This window comes from Sciurus carolinensis, unplaced genomic scaffold (assembly GCF_902686445.1).
Source record: "Sciurus carolinensis unplaced genomic scaffold, mSciCar1.2, whole genome shotgun sequence".
Taxonomy (NCBI): Eukaryota; Metazoa; Chordata; class Mammalia; order Rodentia; family Sciuridae; genus Sciurus; species Sciurus carolinensis.
In genome coordinates this window covers 164,016-170,454 of record NW_025920318.1, presented here as the reverse complement: position 1 = coordinate 170,454, position 6,439 = coordinate 164,016, and the positions used below count along the sequence as shown (strand labels likewise).

At 53.1% G+C, this 6,439-nt stretch overlaps 1 pseudogene; it reads left to right on the top strand.

Annotated features, from left to right (window-relative positions):
* The first annotated feature begins 427 nt into the window (after positions 1 to 427).
* The window catches only part of LOC124975588 (alpha-1,6-mannosylglycoprotein 6-beta-N-acetylglucosaminyltransferase B-like), a 24,056-nt pseudogene continuing 18,044 nt past the window's right edge, over positions 428 to 6,439 (top strand).

The following is a 6,439-nucleotide window of genomic DNA, read 5'->3' as shown; positions in this document are numbered from 1 at the left end:
GGTACAAAGCTAGCAGGGACTGTGCCAGGCTGGGGGCCTCCACTGCAGCAAGCTCCCCACACCTGGGCATGACCCTCAGGCCAGTGTAGGTGACCAGGGAGGTTTCCACAGCTGCTCACTGTGACACCCAGCAAGTATTAGTGAGCCGCCTGCACTCCTCCTGTTAAAAGCCTGCCCCACATCAGACCAAATGTCCACATGCCTGCATAGCCTATGCTAAACATAACCTTTGCTTTGAGGTTTTCAGAAAACTTTTGTAATTTTCCTTGAAAGAGATGGAGCAGGGTTCCACCATGGAGCAATAGTTCAGTGCCATTAGACTCCCAGCTCAGTCCTCACGAGCTGTGTGTCTTGAAGATGACTCATTCTCTCTGGGCCTCATCTGTAAAGTCACAGGGGTACCTCTATCATGGTTACTGCAAGGAGCATGTGGCCTGATCCACAGAAGCACCTGGAAGGTACCAGCCCTGAAAGTGCTCCTCAGGTAAGTGTTTCTGTCTGGCATGCCTGGCTCTCAGGACGTTCCCTCCACCTGCTCTGCTCTCTGGCAATGGCCACACAACTCAGGATTCCCAATGTGTAGGAAAAGTTTACTCACAAACTACTTCCAAATGTGCTGTGGTTTTGGCAAAAACTAAATATACCCATCAATCTAATTGGCATCTTTTTCCATTTTCAAAACATTGAATTAAAAAGTTTAGATTTCAGTTCTATAATTTTCTTTTCCTTAATATTTTCAGGTCTGAAACATCATCATAGACTTCTGAAGGGCTGATGTTCTGTGGACCCTAAGCCAGAAGCCCAGTGACAATCGTGGCACCTGGTGGGATGGCGTCTGCAGACCCCAGAAGCCTTGCTTCCCCTGTGCCCACTGCTCCATGGTGTTCTCCTTCTCCCCCTTCCCTGGGGCCAGCAGCCAGGGCAGTGGTCACTCTGCCCATCACACATACAGTGGGTGCTGAATTGCTCACTCACAATGAGGGAGGCCCTCTAGGGACAATGCCGAGGCTCAACTCTGTGGTCCTGTCCCACCCACCGGACTTACTACTTTGGCCCACAGGCCTACTGACTGGCCAGCACACTGGTGCTCACCCTGTCTGACTGACTGTGTCTTCCAAACACAATCACTCATATAGATTGCTTGTTCCAACTGGATGGAAAACTTTACAAAGGACCAAAAACTTATCGTTCTGTATTTTTGTGAAATATTTTATCAGATGTATTGTACAACTAATACTTAACATATAACATATAGTACAGTAACACTTACTACTTAATGTAAATCCTAAAATATATACAATTTAAAATATAAGTCCTACAACAAATTCTCCCATTAAAAACTCCTTTCTCATAACCAACATTGTCAGTCGGTTGCTGCTCTGAGACACTAAATACTACTTTCCCACATGTCCTCCTTAAAGTGCTGTCTGCAGTGGTCAAAATGATATCATGAATGCAGATCATGAGGCACTGGATGGTCCAATGATTAGCAATTACTGGGAAGAAGTAGTGAGCTGAATTAATTGACTGCTGACATATTGATATTGATAGACACCCATTACCTTATAATGGCACTAATACACAAAAATGCACCAAAGCAAATTGGCCCTCCGGCTCCCACTGGCAGCAGAGTATATTTAGTGCAAGTCAGTGGGCGTCCAACAAGAAGGTAATGGCTTTGAAGTCAGGCCTCTGAGTGAACATCCATCCAGCAGGGATCCAAACTGCCTGGTGGTGCTCTGCAACTCTTCCCTCTGTGGACATCAGCAAAGAGCCCCCACCTCCCTTTAAAAGTACCCTCCTGGGAGCCCAGCCCACACTGGGGACCTGCCTGTCCCAGGTCCTGCCTGTCCTCCTCTGTGCTGGGGAGGATTACAGTGTGCCCTGGAACTGGGAAGCACGTGCGGAGAAGTTTTCTGCCCTCAAGACTTGGTCCTTCCAAAGGGAAACCTCATGCCTCAACCTTGAAATGCTCCAGGATCCATTGTTCTCTCAGTAGTCTGGGCATGTGAAGGTTGGGCATGTGTCTGAGTCTGAGCCAGGGCATGTGAGTGTGCCTATGTGCGAGCAAGAGCGTGGAGTGTGCTACGTGGGTATTGGGATGTGTGTGAGCATGCACACCCACCCACTGCTGGAGTTCCTGGTGGCCTCTGGCCTCCTGTGAGCAGGCCTGGAGACACTGATGCAGAAGCTAGGAGCACACAGCCTTCCTCCTGGTGGTCCGGGGAGAAACAACTTCAGGCCTCAGGGCACAGTGCGAACAGAGGCACGGCAGATGCCAGCATTGTGCAGACATCTCTTTCCAGCTGCTTAACTGGACAGACTTCACATGCTGCTTACCAAACATGAGACTAAAATGCACAGGATTTAAAATATCGTCTATTAGGTGCATCGCTGTCTGTTCAGCAGTGTCTCTCCAGAGCCTTTCTCCCACATGTCCTGACTGTGTTCTCGAAGGAGAGGTCACAGGTGTGGGGTGCACACAGGTGCCTCCTGCCACTGCAACAGGGAAGTGAGTGAGGGTTCTGTGCACCAGGGAGACCTGTGTGTCTGGGTCATGGTGCCCAAGTTGTCCAGGCCAGCCTCTGAGAGCTCCCTGTCTAGCTCAGAGCACAGATGCAAGGGCCAGACCTTAGCAGCCCAGAGAGAACTGAGGCTGCATAGCACTGCCATCGCCAGTCTGTCCTAGGTCTGAAATTGTGGTTTGAGGTGCCTCTAACCACTTAAGCCCCAGGTTTTGAAGAAACCCTGGGAGGAAGTCATAAATAGACACCCCCCAGACACCCTCACCCTCCTGGGAAGAGCAGCTTCTGGAGCATAAATCAGTGTTTCCTCAAAGCCACACAGACCACCTGGCTTGCATCCTTTACGCCTCCTTGTGGGGCTGCCTCTCCCCCTCAGACTATCTCCCAAACGACCTCTTCAAACATCAGCTCCAAATTCCTGTGAAACTGGCTTCCAGACACCTGTGCTTCCCCTCTCATTGGAGAGACATGATTGTTTATTCATAGAAATATAAAATAACATTCTGAAGTTGAGATGAATGAGTAAGAACCTCAGTGTTCTCCGGCACTGAATGTAAATTTGAACAAGGGTCTGGATCCTTCCAGGTCTCGGTTTCCTCCTTGGAAGAAAAAAGGCTAGATTCCCAGGACCACCCAGAGCTGGGTGATCAGGTGACATAAACTTTCAAGTGTGCAGAAATCTAGAGGACAGATGGGGTGTTCCAGAGAGCCCCAGGACCTGACCCTGGTAACACAGTGGCAGGTGCTGGAGAAAATAGGAAGTGGCAAACTAATCTATCACTGTCGCTTCCTTCCTGTGTTTGCGTGTTCACTTGTCTCTTGTGTGTGCTCATTGGAATCAGGGCCTCATGCGGCAGGCAAGAAGCCGCCACCCAGCCACACCACAGCGCCACATCACTTCTCAGGATTTCTGATAGCACGCTCCTTGATGCTCTCATGCCAGGTCAGAGGGCATCACTTTGGGGTCACCCACTTAGGTGCCCCCACATCATCCCCTTCACCTTACTTGCCCCCAGCCTCCCTGGGCTGACACTGGCCTGAGGACACTGCAGCTACTGGAGAATCATCCAGAGAGTGGGCAGCCCAGATAGCAGGCTTGGAGGGAGCAGGAGCGACGGGGCACCCACAGGCATGTCCCCTGCTCTCTCACACCCCTCAGTGTGAGAACCCACCCACACCAAGGGCACCACACAGCTGCAGAAAGATGTCCCAAGGCACCAACGATGCTCAGAATGCATGTCCCGTCAAGAGGGCTTCTGCTTCACGGGGCTGTACCAACTGCACCCAGCTCTCCCTGGCCCTGCTCTAGGCTCCCAACCTCCACATCCCACCTCCTCAAGAACCCCCAAGGGTGCTGGGCCCAGGTCTGGGTGTGAGCACCCCACTGTGTGTGGCTGGGTCTGGGAGCCCCCTGCTGGCACAGCAGGGCAGGGCAGGTGTGCATACTGTCCAGCATGGGCCTGTCCCCAGGCATATCTGGGTGTGACCATCGAGATCTCCCTTCAGGTAGACCAGAGTTCAAACCCACGTCTCTAGCTGTACCCTCACCAGAGGTTCATGCTGGCCCTTTGGCTTGCTGACCTGTGGACCCCACTGCAGTGCTGAGGGACATCGGTGTCAGCACCATCATGGAATGCAGCTTTGGAACATAGTCACCCAAAAAGAGGCCTGGCCCTGCCCAGTCCAGCCCTGCCCTGCCCTGCTCAGTCCTCCCCAGCCCTTCCCTGCCAACAGGTGGCAGCATTGTGCTCAGGCAGTGAGCTTCGTCCTGCGGCTCCCTGACACCAGGAGCTGCGGTCTGACCGTGTGGCCAGGGCGCAGGGAGGAGCTGTGGGCAGGACTGCAGCAAGCATCACAAGGGGCAGCTCGGTGGGCACAGCACTGCCAGCAGTGGGTGCTCATGTGTCGCACAGGTCCTGGGGTGCAGGCCTGGGTCCTGTGCACACCGTGTGCACATGTGAGAGCTGAGGAGGAGCAGTGAGGAGGGTGCCCAGACAGAGCACTTGACTGTCCCCAAGTCAGAGGCAACATCCACCAACTGTGCTGTCGGCAGACACCCTCAAGATGAGGACTCGACAGCGCAGGAGGGTCAACAGGCCTTGTGACCTTATCAGCTGTTGAGCATTCATGGATAGCGGCTGGGGGCAATCCCACGTGCACTTGTATGCCTGGGGTGACATTAGATTTATGGTTCTAGGGCCCCGTATGGCTCTCCCCTCAGGGTGTGAGAGCCTCTAACCAGACCCTCAGAGGAAGCCACGTGGGCCAGCATGGCCAGGTGGGATTCCCACTGCAGAAGCTGCGGGAAGACTCACCCAGAATGGCCACTAAGACTTGCTTCACTTGGACCCTCATCAGGGTCTGAGTGCGAACTCAGTGCAAGGGAACAAGGTGGTCTGGAGTGACACACATGTTGAAGGGTCACAGACCAGACAGAGATGCTGGAGTCCAGAGCTAGAGCCCCACTCTGTCACTGCCTATGATCTCGGGAAGGGCAGAATCTTTAAGTTCTGTGGGCCTCGCCATCCTTCTCACTTAAATGTTACCTGGACAGTTTGTGTGAGGATTAGGTAAGATTCTGTCCCAATTTCTGGGAACCATCAGGTTCCAGAAGACAAATTAAGGAGTCAGTGTGTGTTTATTACATTCGTATATGATTAAACTCCTCATACAGGCTACATGTGGCACGTTGTGTTCATTATCGCTACTGGTGAAAGGTCAGGCGTGCTGTGCTAGGAAGCGTGAAGGAACTAGGGTGCAGAGCAGGTGGGGTGTCCCTGCTTGTGGAGGTGTCTGTGAGGAGGTCTGTCCACAAACACCAAACAGAGGGTCGCCCTCACACACAGCCTCTCAAGGTCATCTTGAACCAGGGATGTGGCCCCTTCTCAGACTCCAATCACTTAGGAAATAAAGGGTGTACTGATGGTTCCTAAAGTTTTGTCAACCCTACAACTCCACAGTGTTCAAAGGAAGCCCCGTTGGCACAGGGAGAGCCTCCAGGCCAGCAGGATGAGGCAGCCATGAGCGCTGTTATGGGGGGGCCAGTCTCCAGGCTGCGATGCACAAGGGACAAATGGTTCCTCCTCTAGACGCAGGTCTGGCTTAGTTCATTTCCTGCCAGTGGGAAAGTGTGTGTCTCCTGCCTCTTGGTCTCTAGTGACGTATCTGCTGGTGCCCATGTTTCTTGCTGAGGAACAGGACAGAAGACAGGTGCAACTGCTCCTTGAACATCTTGAAGGCTCACCTCGAAGTTTCCATCCGTGTGGCTTTCACAGCAGGGCATCCTTCACCAAACTCATCAAAGCTCAGACTTAAGTAGGAAACCATGCCACCTCCAAATGGAACATGCCAGAGCAGTGTGGAAGCTGGGGATTCCTTCTGCGTGGGCATCGGGGCTCTGGCAGTACCAGTCACCTCAGTGGCCCCACACACTCCTGGCCAGCAGGAGACGCCCTGCCCATGCTGCTGGCTGCTGTGACCTGTTCCTCTCTCAGCTACCACCCTTGCTTAGTGTCCACGTGATGATGTCCTACCAACCTGGCCTGCCTCTACTACCTGAGGCCTGGACCTCCAAGCTGTGAAGATCAGGAGTTGTTTTGTCCCTAGTCTTTATGTGGTGGCTGCAGAGGAGCCCCAGGCAACATAGGCTTTTGGTAAGAGCGCTCTTCAGTGCTGGACGTGTCACCTCCCATCCCGTGGGTCTGTGTCCCTGTGGTTCACACAGGCCTCCCTGTAAGACCAGTCAGGATCCCTGTGTCGTGGCTGTGACACCTGAACATGCCCCACGGAGCGCATGCATCTTCCACCTCTCTGCCTCACATTCCAGGCAGAACTGGAGGCAGTTCCCAGGTTGGTGTGGCCCAACCCCTGGTCCACAGGACACAGCATGCTTTCCTGCCTGTGTCCATGCCAGG